The 17,669-nt window shown below is 39.4% G+C and overlaps 1 protein-coding gene across 2 annotated transcripts in view; it reads right to left on the bottom strand.

The window, feature by feature from the left end:
- atxn1a (ataxin 1a) overlaps nucleotides 1–17,669 on the bottom strand; it is a 107,009-nt gene that overhangs the window by 21,764 nt on the left and 67,576 nt on the right. For both annotated transcript variants that reach the window (XM_004549199.6, XM_023155359.3), the window contains one exon: nucleotides 10,103–10,218. The gene's annotated coding sequence lies outside the window, so the exon portion shown is untranslated. The remainder of the gene's footprint in view (nucleotides 1–10,102; nucleotides 10,219–17,669) is intronic.

Raw genomic sequence — 17,669 nt, forward strand, 5'->3', positions numbered from 1 at the left:
GACAGAAACAGAGTGAGCGCATGAAAGAGTGACACATGGAAAACTCGTCGAGACACACCGATAGACTTGCATATAAGGCTGATCTGATCTGATCACGGTGACGCCAGACATATTTGATATATGCTGGAGAGGAACCGAGGAAAGGTGTCTTGTTTATAAAGGTGTAAGGGTTTGTGAATTAAATCAAGGAGGCAAAAGGAAAATCAGAACCTCTTTTCGTCCCCCTTTTCAGATATAGTTGGTTTCATGCTCGGATTCGACAAGCCTGCATTTCCCAGTTTTGACCACTAGATGGTATGACTGATTACAATTGTAGAGGAGTCTATTTCCGTTAGTTAGCTGACCTAGTTAAAAGACCATTTGGAAGTAAATATAGATGAAATGTGCTCTTCAATGCTAAGAGATGTAGCACGCACAGAAGAGAAATGAGCACACACACACACAAAACACACGTGCGCACACATGCAATGACTAACTAACTTACGGAAAAATGATTCCCGAAAGATTTAGTTGGTCTAAACATGCACTAAAAAGACATCCTGTTTGTTTTAGTTGGCCTTCCTGTCAGCTTGATATCATTCCAGGGTTCCAATGTTCAACACTGGGTATTCATAGTTTCTGGCAGCAGGAGACATTTCAATATTTGCAATGAATGTGGTAACATATAAAACACAGAGTAAAATGCTCAATGTGAAGAGTTTTAAAAAGCAGGACTGTCACAGTTTATTTGTAGTCTTTTTATTTTATTTTTCATAGGGCATTCTTACCGATAAGCGATCATCTAGTACGGTTGGGCTTTCGTTCATGTTGACAACACAGTTCGTGATTTGCTATGGCACTGAAAGTTGCGAAATTTCCTTCCTGTTTCAAAAATATTCCACCCATTTCTAAAGAAATTGAATATTGTGCATTTCTTTAGAAATGTTAAGATCGGGGAATTTGAAGGCAGTTTTGGAAATGTAACCAACACCACTGCATTTTATCATGATCCTTCATGATGCACTGCATATGCGCTATAAAATCGTAATATTACGTTGTTAACGAAGAGTCTTTTAACATCAAAATGAAGCTCAAAAGAATTAACTCAAAATATCTGATTGAGGAGGAAAAGCAAAGCAAAAAACTGCACAACTATGACTATTTTGTCCATTAAACATCCTGCCCTAACCCAAGAAATACAATATGATTAGTAAGCCTGTAGCCTTCTAACATAGAGATATTTCTCAGCAAGCTTGAATCATAATTCACTGTATGAAGAGTTCACTAGAAGAACAAGTCATTAGTTTTTCCATTTAAATCAAATACAATGCAAACTATGATAAAGTCTCAGTACATTAAAGTACATTTTAGTATTTTAACACGCTTTGCCGATCCGATCAGCTGTTCGTAACACTTCCCACATTGAAACAGACGTCAACGCGAACTGTCGCATGTCCACCATTTCCTGTCCAAAACCGGAAGTGACGTCATTTTTGCGGAAAATGTAGTTTTTTACTTGTAGGCCTTAAAAGCCTATACTGGTGTTTTTATAAGTCATGTTTGACTCTATACTTTTCTGAATAGTTGCTGGGATGCTTAGAACTCGAATTGCACTGCTGGAAATAGTTTGTTTTGATGCACCTGCTGTTTTCTTTGCAAATTTGCATCATAGGATTGTTCTTTGTTTTTCCTGCAGTATATAAAAATTGCTGTATCTCCAAAATAAAACTATGAAGACACTCAAAATAAATTTCCTGTTGTTGTAAACTATTTTTTTGCAACTTTTTTGTATTTAAAGTTTTGAGGGATAAGCCCCTTAAATTTCCCCAAGTAGAAATATATGTAAAAAAAACAAACAAAAACGATTTTCAATTTTTTTGTAGTTTATTGCACTTTTTTGCAATTAATGTACTTACTATGGACTTAATGCATACATATTATTAAAATATGGGCTATAACAGTTGTATTGATGTATAGCAACTTGAAATGCTCCCAAAAATGCCACTACAACATGTAAAAAAATATATATAAGCTCTGGCGGATTTGGTTCTATGGTAGGTCTTAAAGGGTTAAATAAATATCGTCAAATAATCGAGAGCTCAATTTCAGTGAAAATAATCGTGATTATCATTTTTGCCATAATCGAGCAGCCCTATTTGTGTGGGTTTGTTTACAAGTGAAAGCAGGATAAGACAAAGAGAGCGAGACAAAGTGGGAGTAGAGAATGAGCAGAAAGAAATTAGAAATTTTAGTTTCTTGCTTGGCGATCCGAAGTCTAGCCCTGCACGCCTCCCTCCTTTGATCAGGTGGACCGTCTCGCCTGAAGCCTTGGTGAAACTTTTCGCCAACTGCTGAATCTAAAGATAAATGATACCTGTTGTTTCAAATGTAGCCTGAAGCCCAACCAAGACAACTGATTCAGTTGGGTGTGACTGAAAATTGGAAACCAATACGCTTCCAAAACATCACTATTGCTCAATCTTGGCACGACTTGCCTTCCTCAAAACCCATTTCTCATTGTCCTTTAGCATAAAAGTGTCCTGTTGAATCCCTACAAATGTACATAACTGCTTCATGGTGAATGTGCTGTATGTGTATAACACGACATCATAATCATCGCACATCTCCAGCTTTAGAAAAACACACATTTTTTCTTTGATTGACAATAATTTGACATAATCTTTCCACTTTAAACAACAAGAAGCACTTTAATGCAGACCTGACTGACAAGCCACACTCCTTAGTGAGTTTGATTAGAAATGGCCAGAATGAAGGTTGAATCAAAACACACGCATTGAGCTTTTCAACAAGACTCACTCATAACATGACACCTCAGTCAATGATCTCCTCTCATCAAGAATCAATGAATTGTTAAGTGCACTGAAAAATTCACTGCAAAACCTGCCTTATTCTGTCTCAGCCTTCTGCCTTTCTGCAGAGCACAGTCTCAGTCACAGCCAGTCACTAAGGAAACTGATGAAAAGCTTCTATATATACACACACACCCATATACATACCACACACTGCTCTGCTCTCTCTCCCTGTCACACACACACTGAATCTCTGTGCCGCTCTCTCTCAGTCGCCCACGCAAACTTCACACACGCTGTGGTTATGACAACAGCAACCCCCGCCATCCTACGCTCTCTTTACCCATCTATCCCCTCCCGTCTCCGTCGGCAAAAGTCTCAGCTCCCTTGTTTATCCATGTCTTTCCATCTGTCTCTGGGCCTATGTGTGACTATGTGTGTGTATGTGTGCGCAAGCTGGTGAGAGAGCACGTGTAGAGCCATCTAATGGTCACACACTCATACACACAAACTGTGTCTGCCAGACAGACTTTATGAACTAATGTTCTGTCAGTAATCTATTATTCAGAACCTTTTGTAATCATTTCATAATTATGCTAATAGTGCCCTCTGAACTTTGGGGCATTTACACGGTCTGCAAATATCTTTCATTTTTCCCCTCGCTCACAAACCCTCTGCCAGACTGTTAACTTGCTGGCAGTGTAGTGCGCTACTTCGGCCCAAGCCACATCCCATTCACAAACCTACTAATCCACACACACTATTAGATCCCTGCTAGTCACACACACAAAGAAGTATGCATGTGTGTGTTTGCAGGATTAGGGAGGGACTGGAATGGATGGGCAAATCACTGCTAAGCTCCTCTATTGCTGCATAATCCTACTGAGTACACACACACACACACACACAGGCACACATACACTCACGCAAACAATAGTAGTCATCGTTGACATTCAGACACACAAATATGCAGGCAAAAGTCCAACACACTTATTCAATAACAAATGCAGACATAAACACTCAGATATCTTTTCAAAGACAATATATAATCCTGTTCGGAGTATGTGTGTTGCAGTACAAAAGGGAGTAAAAGAGAAATGTGGGATGGGAGGTAGCTGGAGACAGAAAACATGAGTTGGGTTTTTTTCATCTTCTGTTAAAAAAAAAAAAAAAGACCCCAACGAAGAGAGAAAAATGGAGATAAAAGTAAAAGACAGAAAAGAGGCGTAAAAAAGAGAGATAAATGTAATACAAACACCATTATGCAATCTATTCATTCACTCTGCCCACACAACTAGAACCCTTTTGTCCATTCAACCACCTTCCCCAACCCTTCAAGAAATGCAATACATACAATTAGTAATCCTGTTTTAAATTCTAAATATGACTCAATTAGTGTTTAAGAACATCGAAATATTTCTCCACAAGCTTGAATCATAATTTATTGTGTAATGTAAAAGGGTTCACAAGAAGAACCAGTTATCCAGTGACTGTAGTTAATAAACAAAGAAGAAGAAAAAACAACAACCAGTAAGGTCACTGTAAATTACATACGCTGACCCCATGTGGTCCTATGGAGTTAGTGCAAGCATACAGCCCATTTGTATCTTAAGTCGGCCAAAGGAGTAAAAAAAGAAATACTGTACCCCTTACTTTACTTTACTTAGAGGTTTATATATTTAATCCCTGAGATGTCTGAATAAAAATATTGAATGAACATATCTATACATATCTATATATACATACATACATACATACAAACATACATACATATATATATATAAATATGTAGTATTTGTAGTTTTGGTAGTAAAACTAATGAAAATACAGTAAAAAAATCTAAGCCATCTAGTGGGCCAGATTGGACCTTTGGGCAGGCCAATTTTAGCTCATGGGTCAGATGTTTGGCACCCCTGCACTAAGCTAATGAAGCAACAAAAATTGTAAAAAACAAAAAACTTTTTCATATTCACATAATGAAGAAATGGTTTACTGAATCTGTGTGTTTGGGGTTTTTTTTGTTTGTTTTTTAAAGGTTTTTAAAGTTTACTCATGGTTGCTTCATTACTTTCCTTCACTACTTTTTGTTTTAGGCATTTTAAAAATGTTTGTCTTGCTGACTCATCTGACAAATCTTACTATAATACACATAATGAGTTTGTTTGCCCGTGAACTCCCGCTTCACAATCAGGAGTTGAACAACCAAAACATGCACCCAGGTTGAGTACCCAATGGGCATGCAGATTGCTAAAATGTACCTTCCTGACTTATGTGATATAGATAAGAACCAGGTTCTTATCTATATCACATAAGGCTAAAAGGGTTTTTAGCATTTATTCATCCAAAGCGCCTTATAAAGCATAGAATCATTTTAATTTCATAACAAAAACATAAAATTTATTATCACAAAACTTTAAATGAGCATGGTATTATGATGACAGTATTTTGCCTAGAAACCACCTAACAACACATCATGCACTAAGTACCATAGGCCTGTACTAGTACTTCTACTGGTATCAAACTCAAGATGAAAAGAATAAAAAATTTCCCATATTAAAATTTTCCGTCAGAACCACTATAGTTAAAGCTGATGCAGTAATTTGCCAATATGGCACTGTTTAGGGGGCATTCCCTCCCTTCTGTCCGCACACATTCAAATCATTAGGTGGGGAGAGCAACAGCAAATCAGTGGCAGGCGTGTTTTAGTCAGATACATCAGGTAAGCTTTGTACTTTGTAGAGCTGAAGTGGAGGTGGGTTGAGAAGTAGCTTGCAGGTGAACAGCACCTATAAAGAATTTTAGTAGCTCACCCTAAATAAGATTTTCCAATTGGATGGGAAGAAAGTTATGCTCTATAATTCTTTTATTATCTCCTACAATGTAACATATGTAGAGTGTGACTGACAGAGTTTTTCTTATTAAACCGATTTCCTTCCTTCCATCCCATTTTTCATACAAAAAGTCAATTTGTGATGCCCATGTTTATCTGATGATTTGTTCATATAAGTGGGAGAAATGCGAAAAAGAAAAGAAAAAGAAAAAAAAAAATCAGACTCCGCTGACATGAGTAAGAGCTTTCAAAATCTGATGTCAGGCTGAGAACTATGCTGACAGGTGCATGTGCGCGAGTCTGAGGTGCTGCAGAGATCACAGCACTAAACAGAATGGCTGAGCAGACAAATATTAATACATAATGTGGCTGGAGTTGTTTGTCAGTGCACATACACTTTATTTTTTTCCCTCCTTGACAGAAAAAAAAAAAAAGAATTCACTCAGATTTTAGGATGGTCGCTGCATGTGTCGACATCTAGGACAGAGAACCATACTGCTGTGTTCGCTGAAGGTGAACTGCCCGCTGTAATGGACACAGACAGGCAGACTGGCACTAATTGGCATGAATGGGCATGGCAGCAGGCCTTTTGTGGATGAAGGAGAGGTGAGCGGCTGCTCAGCATGTGTCCTTGTCTATGAATAATGCGTTCCACCTTTTCAAAGGCACACGGACAAAAATGTCAGAGCGGCAGCGCCACTGCTTGAGCACACATTCATCAAAGTCCTCTGCTCTACACAAACACACATCCAACACTCCTGAGACTCAACAGGACACACGTGCAGCGCACACCAGAGCCAGTACAGTACTCAGCAATCATCCAAACAAACAAATTCCACAGGCAGACTCTCACAAACACAAAGGCTCCACGCTCCACAGGTGTCTGCATGCTGCCCAGCAGCATCCCTGCTTGTGAGGCTAAAATTTGTGTGATGAAAAGAATAGAGTTTAACGTAGCATACAAATCCATACATCCCTCCATTCATGTTACCCTGCACACTATGGAAAATAGCTGTGCTCTGTCCTCTCGGTCTCCCAGAAGGGAATAAGGTTTTCTGTGCTGGTAACAAAGGGATAATATTTTATTTTCCAAATCTGTGATCAACTGAAAATACTGCAACAGAAAATAAAGCTGCATTTTAAATGTTATATGTGCGTAGACAAATAAAGATGGAAACTTTCTCACTAAGACAGAAAGCATGCAGTTAGTGGGTAACTGTATTTCTACATTTTCCAAAGAAAAGACCTCACAGGACTGATTGATTTCATCACTGGACACACATAACAAAGAAGTGGAAGTCTTTACATGTGTAAACTCTAAAGGCTGCTTCAATTTCTGCCTATTTGTTGATAAGGAACTACGGCATTTCAAGATTTCTTAAATGCGACTGTGTGTTTAGGCAACACTTTCCACCAGCATCTTCAAAACACCACTACACTGAAGTTGTTCTGACGGGCTGTAGTGACCTTAAGCACCATGCCAACGTACTTTATGTGGTTTTTCTGGCCTTCAATTTGTTCCCCAGCTATATATGCAACGTCTTGGCTGATAATACGAGCCAAAGAATTACTTTGACTTTCTAGCTTACACTAGAAATACCATAACTGAAGTTTATGTTAGTGCTTCAATCTCATTTTTCCAACTTCGCCTGACCTGACAAAGCAATTTATATTTAGAGATTGTGGTAAAGAAAAAAGCTTCAAGTATGCACAAACAGTGAGTTGGATTTGGTTCACTCCAACATTCCCACTGCTTCAGACTTTGAAGCTAGAATGACAAAAAGGAAACAGACAGACTGACCACACAGGCTTGTCACTGCTCGCTTCACTTTCCCAACTAATCTGTCACTTTCTTTTAACATCATTATTCTCGGTTTGTTTTTATTCACACACACAAACACACACAAACTGAAAGACCAGCAAATTGTGTGCAGTTAGCAAAACAAGCTTATTTCTGTGCAATATGCTTCCGTATGCATGCAGCTGTCTCGTGTTTTAGAAAGACACACACCCTTGTTTTACTATTTTTATTGGGACTCCCCCTAACCCCAGTCTCACACGCACACTCAAACACTCACAAATTGCCCTCAGGATGGTCGTACGTGTCCTCCTGAGACACAACACCCTCTGACCATGACCCCATTTCAACACCAAACCCAATCTCTGCCTGGAACACCAGAGGGTTTGACTGCAGTTATGTAAGCCTTTGCAGTGGTAGAGAAACAGGGGGAAGGACAGAGAGAAGAGGGTAAAAAAAAAAAGAAAAAAGAAAAAAAAAAGAGGGCAGGAGAGATGGACACCGGGACCAGGAGTGGGGGAGCGGGATTAAAGTACAAGTAAATGATGGCGAAGCAGAAAGAAGATAAGAGAGACGGTGAACGAGACAGTGATGTCACCTTGTACTTGCGCTGCAGTGAGACGGACAAAGAGAGCGAGTAACAGAGGTAGAGAGAAAGGGATGTTGAGAGATCTATTAGCTGATAGAAGCCATGCAGACAGCCTCCCACTCCTTAGGCAATTGATTCGAAGGATATTGTGCTGAATGCTGTCTGCGTGTGTGCGCAACTGAGTGACAGTGAAACTAGCTTTGAGCCTCGGGGCATAAAGTACTAGTACTAGAAAGCTACTGGCGTGTTTCTACAACTGAAATGTAAACCATCACATTTTAGGGTAAATTCTTAATGTTTCGTGAATGTAACGATTTGGATTTAGCACATAGTGATTATGGTTAAAATCTCCTTTGAGTAAGTTTTGGTGAATGCGACGTCCTTTTAAGTGGCAAAAACAAGTCTGCATGTCTGTGTGTGTTTCAAGAGGACAACATAATGGAATGCCTCGATTCGAGACTTGCCAAGAGCCCTTTTCCCATACGCCAGGGAGCCAAGACTTCCCCAACCAGCCAAGAATAGCACCGACACTCTCTCTCTCTGTCTCTCTGCTTTACTCTCTCTCACCCACACTCACGAGCACTCACACATTTTTACTGTTTGGATTTGACAAGAAGGGTGATAGTGTGAAGGAGGAAATAACAGCCGTGTGCACTTCAACACCGTTACAGAAAAAGAAGAAGAAGAGGGACATTTTCTAAATTCATATTTGTACTCTTCAACAAGCAGTGCAGTGAGACGTTTTTTAGGACACAATATGTTTTGATCAATATGACGCTAATAAATCTTCATTTATTTGAGTTTCAATTAACTCAAGGAGGGGGGGGGGGTTAGGGAGGCAGGAAGACAGAGACATACAAAAGCATAGAGAGGCAGTGAAACTGCCGTGCTGGCTGCTCCCTGTGGGGTAAATGGGTTTGTTGTTCTCTCTGTGGATGTGTACTTACAGTATATGTGATTTTTTTTTCTTTCTTATTTTTTTGAGGCAGCAGTAAACTGGTGGATAGAGATGTGGACCACAGTGCATTCCCTTACTGCCACTGCATCACAACAACAGGCAGGAACATGTTTTCTACTCCAAAAAAAGAAAAAGAAAAAGCAATGACATACTGTATAAGAACCAGCCTTACTGACAGTACAGCTCACTTTTTTTGTCTTCAAACCAGTGTTTAAGCATCTCTACTAGATGTGATTACCAAAGCTGGGCTTAAAAGGAGTTAAAATATTCTACTTTAAAACTTGTTTCTCTCCTTGTGACTCACTGGGAAAACAGCTTATAGTGAGCTGAGAGGCTATCCATCAAACAGAAGACCCGAGTTCAAATCCTTGACCTCACTGAAATGTCTGTGAGTGAGATAATCGGCAGCAGCTCCAAAGGTGCTATTCTGTAGCTGACCCTGCCATCTTACTTCCCTGCGGTAAAGGTAGGAAGCGAAACAGAATTTCCCCTTTGGGGATCGATATTACCACAAAAAGACAGCACTTTCGCAGTGAGTAATTCAGAGAAAATCAAAGCAGTTGTAGTCTGTGCTTTTCAAGAAATGTGAAGAACAGCAGCTCTATTTGTAGAGAAATATTAGATAGCAGATACTGAAAGAAAAACATTAGAAATACATATGCAATGCAAACAAAGCTGTAAACCAAACAATTCCTTCTCAAGCCGTACATTTACCTCACATATGAAAGGTGGTTTTTGGTGTGTTGTTTTTTACATGTAGAAGTCGCTGATTTGAACCTTGCTAAACACGCATCTGTGCAGCAGTTGGAATGTCAGGTTTATTGCAAAACTGGACTCTTAGTCAAAGAGAAAACACTGATCTGGAAAAGTCCTTGATGCCAGAACTAATAACATCAAATTAACCATGGCAGACTAACAGCTTTTAGGTTGAAATAACAATGTGATAGCAGTTTGTCAGTTGTGATTCAGCAGTAATGAGCCAACTACTGTGTCCTAGGTTGTCAAGCACAACCTGAGTTCTAGCAACTTAAAAACACGATACGCCGTGCACAGACGAAACTAGATTACATAGCAAAGAACAGAAGATGCTTTTTAAAAAATAATTTTCACCATGGTATCAATGCAAAGACAATTTTACCTCATTCAACACAACCCCTCCAGAGCCCCCAGGTGTGTCAGCAGGTGGTACAGCCCATGGAGAGGGTTCCAGACTATCCCAGAATGCAGTGTGTTGACTCAGGGACACAGCACTCCCTGGTGAATGAAAACAACAAACAAAGTTACTCAAAATTTATAGGGAAATATAGGGGGAAAGCGCATATGTTTATATAAATTCACATATATTCATATACGCTGTGTCAGCAATAGCAAGAATGGATCTGGACACACAGCTGAGGACAGACTGCATTGTTCCGTCAATAAAAATAATCACTGCTCTTCTTTGATTCAAGAAGAAAAACCGTGGTTCTGATTATTTTGCTACAAACAAGTAAATAAAAGTCCTACAATAAGACAAAAACCCCCACTTCTGTCATGATTATGTGGATGTTGATGAATTATGTGTGAATAGGTGGATTTTATGCTGCGATTGTTGCTGTGCATGAACATAAGTTAAAAATGATTTGTGATATTTGTTAGAGAAAAGGTGGGGGACATCTAGCACTTCCATATCTATGAGAAGCTTCAAGTGCTTCGCTGTTTTAAAAACTGCAGGTCATCATTATACACAGTGCATGTCATACTCGGGGAAGAAACTCCAGAGTATCTTTAAAGACATCAAATGTGCAACAAGCTGACTCGAGCAGACGCCCACGCACCAACATAAGAGACAGACTAGCTGATTGTCGACAGTGTGTACACACTCTGTGGGACTAATTAGGCAGGTTGTGCTGGAGTGACGGCTATGTTATGGGGATACAAGACACATGTTCCCTGCTGTTAGTCAGCGGCAGTATGTGTGTGTCTATGAATGTTTATGGGGTATATGTGGGATGCCAAACATCCTACTGACCTAGTTCTTATATGTCTGACAACAAGAAAAGAGGTGGGGAGGTGTGGGAGGGAAGTTTGTATGCAGCTGTCTTAGCTGTGGGAAAGTGTTTCATTGCAGCTCATAAGAAACCGAGATGGGATTACAGCATTTGGCTGGTTTTGTGATAGTAAAATATGTCATTCCATTCACACTTTTTAAGTTATGCATGATCACTCTGTGGGACGGAGAGAGGAAGAGAGAAAATAAATATCTGGTTAAAACTGATAGTGCGCAACAGAATCAGGCTTAAACATTTACACATGCGTTAAAGTGTCTGCACAAAGAAAGCAAGAGGGGTTCTGTGTATTACAGAGACTTGTAATGGGTTTATGTAAGGAGGAGAAAGAGGAAAAAATAGATGAGCACTGAGGCCATGGATTAGCAAACACTAACTGGCAAAGGAATTGATCACATGGTATAAAAAATACAAGGGAGAAAAGGGGGATGCAGGGAAGAAGCATTACACACAGAGAAAGAAAACCCAGCACCAGAGAGCCAAAAAATATGTTGAGAGACCAAAGAAAAAGTAGAGTACAGACAATCCAGAGGTGATGAAAAATAAAGACAGATGGAGAGAAAAGAGGGGACAGAGAGGTAAAGCAAGCAGGGAGGAAGAGGGAGACAACAGAGAGGCAGAGGAGAGAAACAGATGGTGGCAGAGAAGAGGCAGATAGAAACTCAATGGGATGACAACACTGGCATAGCCAGCGAGGCACAGCAGGGAGTATGAAAAGCTGAAAAATGTCAGCAGAAAGGGAGGAGGATGATAAGAAGTGAGGGCAAAGCAGGACAGACAGCGAGGGTTTTCATCTAACGCTGCACCAACTTTCAGGGAAAACAAAACAGACCTTCTCATCTTATCAACACAATTTATCAGCTTATAAGCTTCTCTTATTAAAAAACAAAAAACAAACCAACTAACTAACAATGCTTTATTTGCTCATTTCTCATATCTGTAAATTAGAATTATTGCGATAAAATAGACTTGTTACAATTCAAAAAAGCTAATCATATAACTGATATCTAAATCACCCTTCACATGATGCTCTAATTACTTCAGACTGTGCCTGTAATCTGAATCAGCTGTCTATTTAATCCTTCAACTACCTGGGGTCTCTTAAACAGAGACACCTGCTCCTTTCTCCTCACACACAAGCTGAGATAAATCTCTGTTCTAGATTGTGAAGGGTAAAAAAACAAAAGTAACATGATTTCTACAGCTTCATGAGCAGAACCAATACTGTCAGACCTTATTTATTAGTCATTATAAAATAAAGTACTTAATAATGTCTTTTTAATATCCACACACAGAAAATATAAGAAATCTACGGTGTAAGAGTTTTACCTCATTAACCTCCTAATCACGCTTATTGTAAGTGATTGTAAGAGTTGTTGCACTTGAATTGCTTTGCTCAGTACGGCTTTTAAGGTGGAAGTACCGCAACAGCAGTCCATCTCCCTTAACAGTGCTTAATACATGTGGTCTAATCTTTTGACTGAATATTTTCTCTATTTCAAAGCAACATCTTGTTCATGGTAGTTTGATACTTTTGAATCCGCACATCTTCAGAATAATAACAAATACACCAGAAATGTCTGTCAGCTGAAAATTATTCAGCAAGTCCAGGTAGTAGATTCGTTCAAAGGCTTTAAGAAACGAAAAAAAAGAGCTTAATGGATATCTGAACTCTGAGTTCATTAATCAACAGTTTGTCTTGTTCTGACTTTGGTCTTTTACCAATAATGGGAGTAGAGCCTGTGCATCTTAATAGCTTTGTTAAAGTTGTTGTCCATGACTTAATCACGCGTGCAAAGTAATGAATTTAATAAGTCTGAATATGAGCAATAAGGAATAGGAGATCTCTCTGGCTGTTTGGGTTGGTACCATTTTACTATGAAACAGGAAATCTCTGTCTGTGAGTTTGTTTCTTTGACTGCCAACTCTTCCTAGACCGTAATGAGTTGAGCAGCCAAGCTTGGCACATAGGTACATCTTAGGCTCCTAGAGGCTCTTATCTACAGGGTGGGCCATTTATATGGATACACCGTAATAACATGGGAATGGTTGGTGATACTAAAGTCCTGTTTGTGGCACATTAGTATATGTGAGGGGGCAAACTCCTCCAGATGGGTGGTGACCATTTAGAAGCCATCTTGGATACAACTTTTGTTTTTCCAATAGGAAGAGGACCATGTGACACATCAAATTTATTGGTAATGTCACAAGAAAAACAATGGTGTGCTTGGTTTCAACGTAACTTTATTATTTCATGGGTTATTTACAAGTTTCTCTTTGTTCACAGCCATTGACATGTCAAAGAGGTTAACACGTGAGGAGCGGATCGAAATTGTGTTGATATCTGGTGAACGCAGTAACCGGGTCATTGCAGCAGATTTCAATGCAAGACACCCTACGAGTCCACCCATCTCCCATGCTACAGTCAGCAAACTGCTTGCTAAGTTTCGTGAAACTGGTTCAGTGTTGGATTTGCCAAAATGTGGACGCAAGAAAACTGTCACTAATGAAGAAACATCAGTGGCTGTCCTAGCTTCATTCAGCAAGAGCCCACAGCGTAGCACTCGCCGCATGTCACTGGAGAGTAGCATTAGTCGAACATCCCTTCGGCGGATATTAGCTACTCACAAATGGCACCCTTACAAACTCCAGGATGACCCAGATCGGTGCACAGAATTTGCAGAATGGGCAAAACAAAAATTGGAACAGGACCCTCAGTTCACGCAGAAGATTTTGTTCAGTGATGAGGCAAACTTTTATGTGAATGGTGAAGTTAACAAACAAAACCACCGCTATTGGTCTGACACTAACCCAACAAAACAAAAGTGATGGTTTGGTGTGGTATATGGGGTACAACAATAGTGGGTCCATTCTTCATCAATGGAAACTTCAAGGCCACTGGATATTTGAAATTGCTACATGATGATGTGTTTCCCTCTTTATGCACTGAAGCTGGCACGTTCCCTGAGTTTTTCCAGCAAGATGGTGCACCACCACATTATGGGTGCCAGGTCCGAGCATTCCTAGATGAACAGTTTCCTGGAAAGTGGATTGGTCGTCGTGGGCCAGTTGAATGGCCCCCAAGGTCTCCCGATCTGACCCCCTTAGACTTTTATCTTTGGGGTCATCTGAAGGCAATTGTCTATGGTGTGAAGATACGAGATGTGCAGCACCTGAAACTACGGATACTGGATGCCTGTGCTGGCATTTCTCCTGCGGTGTTGCTATCAGTGTGTGAAGAGTGGGAGAAGAGGGTTGCACTGACAATCCAACACAATGGGCAGCACACTGAACACATTTTATAAGTGGTCAAAAATTTGTAAATAACTCATGAAAGAATAAAGTTATGTTGAAACCAAGCACACCATTGTTTTTCTTGTGACATTACCAATAAGTTTGATGTGTCACATGACCCTCTTCCTATTGGAAAAACAAAAGTTGTATCCAAGATGGCCGACTTCTAAATGGCCACCATGGTCACCACCCATCTGGAGGAGTTTGCCCCCTCACATATGCTAATGTGCCACAAACAGGACTTTAATATCACCAACCATTCCCATGTTATTACGGTGTATCCATATAAATGGCCCACCCTGTATATCAGACGTTATGATGTCATCATGTTGCCCAGCAACCATCCAAAAACAGGCTAAAATGACCTGTTTGGGGGATTTTTGGACTTATAAGACTTTATAAAAGCAACTTTTTTTATTTCATGACTGTAACCTCTAATTAATATCCAAGAAAATTATTAGCAACAACCTGAAATGACCTTTTATTTTTGCCTTTAATTTCATGACAATAACATCTCATTTATATCCACAAAGGCTCAGTTGCACATAATATATTATATCATCATCATGTTGCCTAGCAACCACTTGCTAAAATGATCCTTTTTTTCCATTTATGCAGCTACAACACCTTATACAAGCATAGTACCATTTCAATTTCACTGCTCAAACAGGCTAACAATACAGGTGGGATGGGCATGAACTAGTAATAGCAATAAAAATGAATGTTTGGGATGAATCCAGAAGACTAAATAACTCACAAGCTCATTAAAATAAATAACAAAACTTTAATTTAACTTTAAATACACAAAATCTATCAATAAAATACTGTAAATATAGTGTGACACAACTTTATCAGTCCTAATCTTGGTTTTGTTGTTCCATTTCATTTTTCATAAAGAGAAGAAAATCACTTGAAATTTTAAATGAAATTGTGATAAATACGATATAATTATTTCTTACCCCACCCCTACCGAAGCTTTTTCCATACTCCACATTGTACGCTGTCTATTTTACACATATAAACACTGTATTAATCCATCACATCCATAAATTAGGGAGGCTAAATTAGTCAGGAGTGGTTCAGTTTAAACCACATTAAATAAATAGCTGATCTAATTCTAAACCGCAGTGGAGTAGCCAGCTCCTGTGTGTATTTATGAGAGGTTGTTTTATTGTGTGTACTGAAAATGAATGTGCCTTAAGGTTTTCCATTATATTGTACCAGAATTATACAGCATTACATTTATTTGTCAAAAGTGACTTGCATTATGTGCATTCAACCTCCAAACCAACAAAGACCACATTCAGTGCTACTGTGCAAACGCTCATATGATCAAAATGCCTCCAGTATTCATCTATTTGCTGCTAATCTACCTCAGTCTCAACAACAGACCCTGTACAACAGCAGTCGGTGAAAGACGTTTTATGTATGCTGATTCACTTGTCTGACACTGTCATCAAGACAAACTTGTGATCATACAGTACAAAAGTTTGGTATATTGCCCAGAGCCTTTTCCCAGAGCAGCTACTTTAAGTGTTGGAGCCAGTAAACAAATGACCAAACACCAAAGCTGCAGTCTTTTGTGTGACTTTGCTGCTGTTCTGTGCCCTCACTTTGGGTAAGCGGGTTCACAATGACGCATGTAACAGTGCGTGGCTCTCTCTTTCAAAGGCGATGATATTCAACACGCCTAACAAATGTTCTCTGTGTGAATGTTTCGCTGTACTTGACTGCATGCTGGCGTGATTACGGCATGAATGCTTTTGTCCACTCAACCATCACTTCATCTGTTTAAGTGCTTGCATTTTTCGCCAAGTGTATCAAATAAAACATCCACCCACTTCTACCATGACTGCAGCCAAATCCTATGCCTACTGCACAAGTTTGGTCAAACATGTATGGTGCATTTTTTCCCTTTCCTTTCTTTTTTTGCTGTAGACTGTAGAAACCACAAATGCTGGGTTCAAGAGCCGAGCTCAACCAGACCTTAATTTAACAATGTTTTGCAGAATTGTGCAGAATGTTAGTAAATAGTAGATAAATTCAAGGTTAAAAAGCCTTCAAAGTCTAGATTTTTGCACTTTATCTTCCTGTAAATACTGAGGGATAAGTAAGACCATTTCAAAGCCTCAAGAATCCAGTTTCTCTTTTCACTTACTTACCAATTACCTTTGCTGTAGTACAGCACACAATTCGTCATTATAAGTATGGCAGACGATCACAATCACAAGAACACATAGACGGAATACTTCAGGAGCTGACGTAGTGTCTGACAGCTGTTTGGTTGCTTAAGGCAGAAGAATGCAGTGTGTGTGTGTGTGTGTGTGTGTGTGTGTAGACTGAGTGACTGACCATCATTGTAATTTAAGGGAAATGCCTTCCTCAACCACAATCCTATTTCCCTAGACTCCAACAATCTTGTCATACCGCAAGTGAAGAATCAGCCCTCTGCACGTTTAAGGTGCTGAGAACAGGAATGTTATCATAGGCGCACATGTGTTTGGAAAGAGCCGTGTCCTTCAGTAATCATCACTATCCTTTACTTAATGTTTGCCGTGTTACTGGAAGTGTGTACGTGGCAGTTGTGTTAGAATCTGTGCCAAAAACAAATCATTCCTGTTACAGGCCTGGACTATTTTTAGCATACAACCTTAAAATGTGTTTTTGAAAAGTAGGAAGATGAACAAATAACAATCACATGCACATGCGCACATGAAAAAATAAGAACAATCTCAGAGGAATGTCTAGTTCACCCAATAGCATTTCCTTCTTAGTCGTTTCAAAGCCTAAAGTAACAACAATGCCATTATAAGGCTGAGAGTATAGAACAGTTTAACTGATGGAGGTCATAGTTTTCAAACACACTGGTAAATGAGAATTGATCTCATGTAGGATATTTTTTGTGTGTGATTGTATTAAAAGAACAAAGAATCAATATGTAATTGAGTGCTAAGCTACAGTATGGATAAGAGTTGGAACACCAATACTGCTGCTGTGATCACAGGCCTAATTAACCTGACACAAATCCGTGCAAAACTCTGGAACCACCTCTCATTTCTTTATATGCATGTAAGGCCAAAACAGAGTTTGTACAATTACAACAAACTTGTAAGCCAATATTTGGTATGACCACCTTTATTCTTCAACACCTGAGCCTAAACTCTCTTGAACATGTTTCCTTGTAATTTCTTTCAGTAGTCGTCAGTATTTCACAAGGATTCTTGAAGGAGTTCTTCTTTGAAAGTTGGCTGCCTTTTGTTCAGTCCTCTGTCACTCAATAAGACTTGTTTCGCTGCTGTTTGTACTACACTTCTTGTTTATTTTGGCATACCTCACTCTTTTGTTGACATTCAACCTTCCAAC

Source organism: Maylandia zebra, linkage group LG22 (assembly GCF_041146795.1).
Source record: "Maylandia zebra isolate NMK-2024a linkage group LG22, Mzebra_GT3a, whole genome shotgun sequence".
NCBI classification, from domain to species: Eukaryota; Metazoa; Chordata; class Actinopteri; order Cichliformes; family Cichlidae; genus Maylandia; species Maylandia zebra.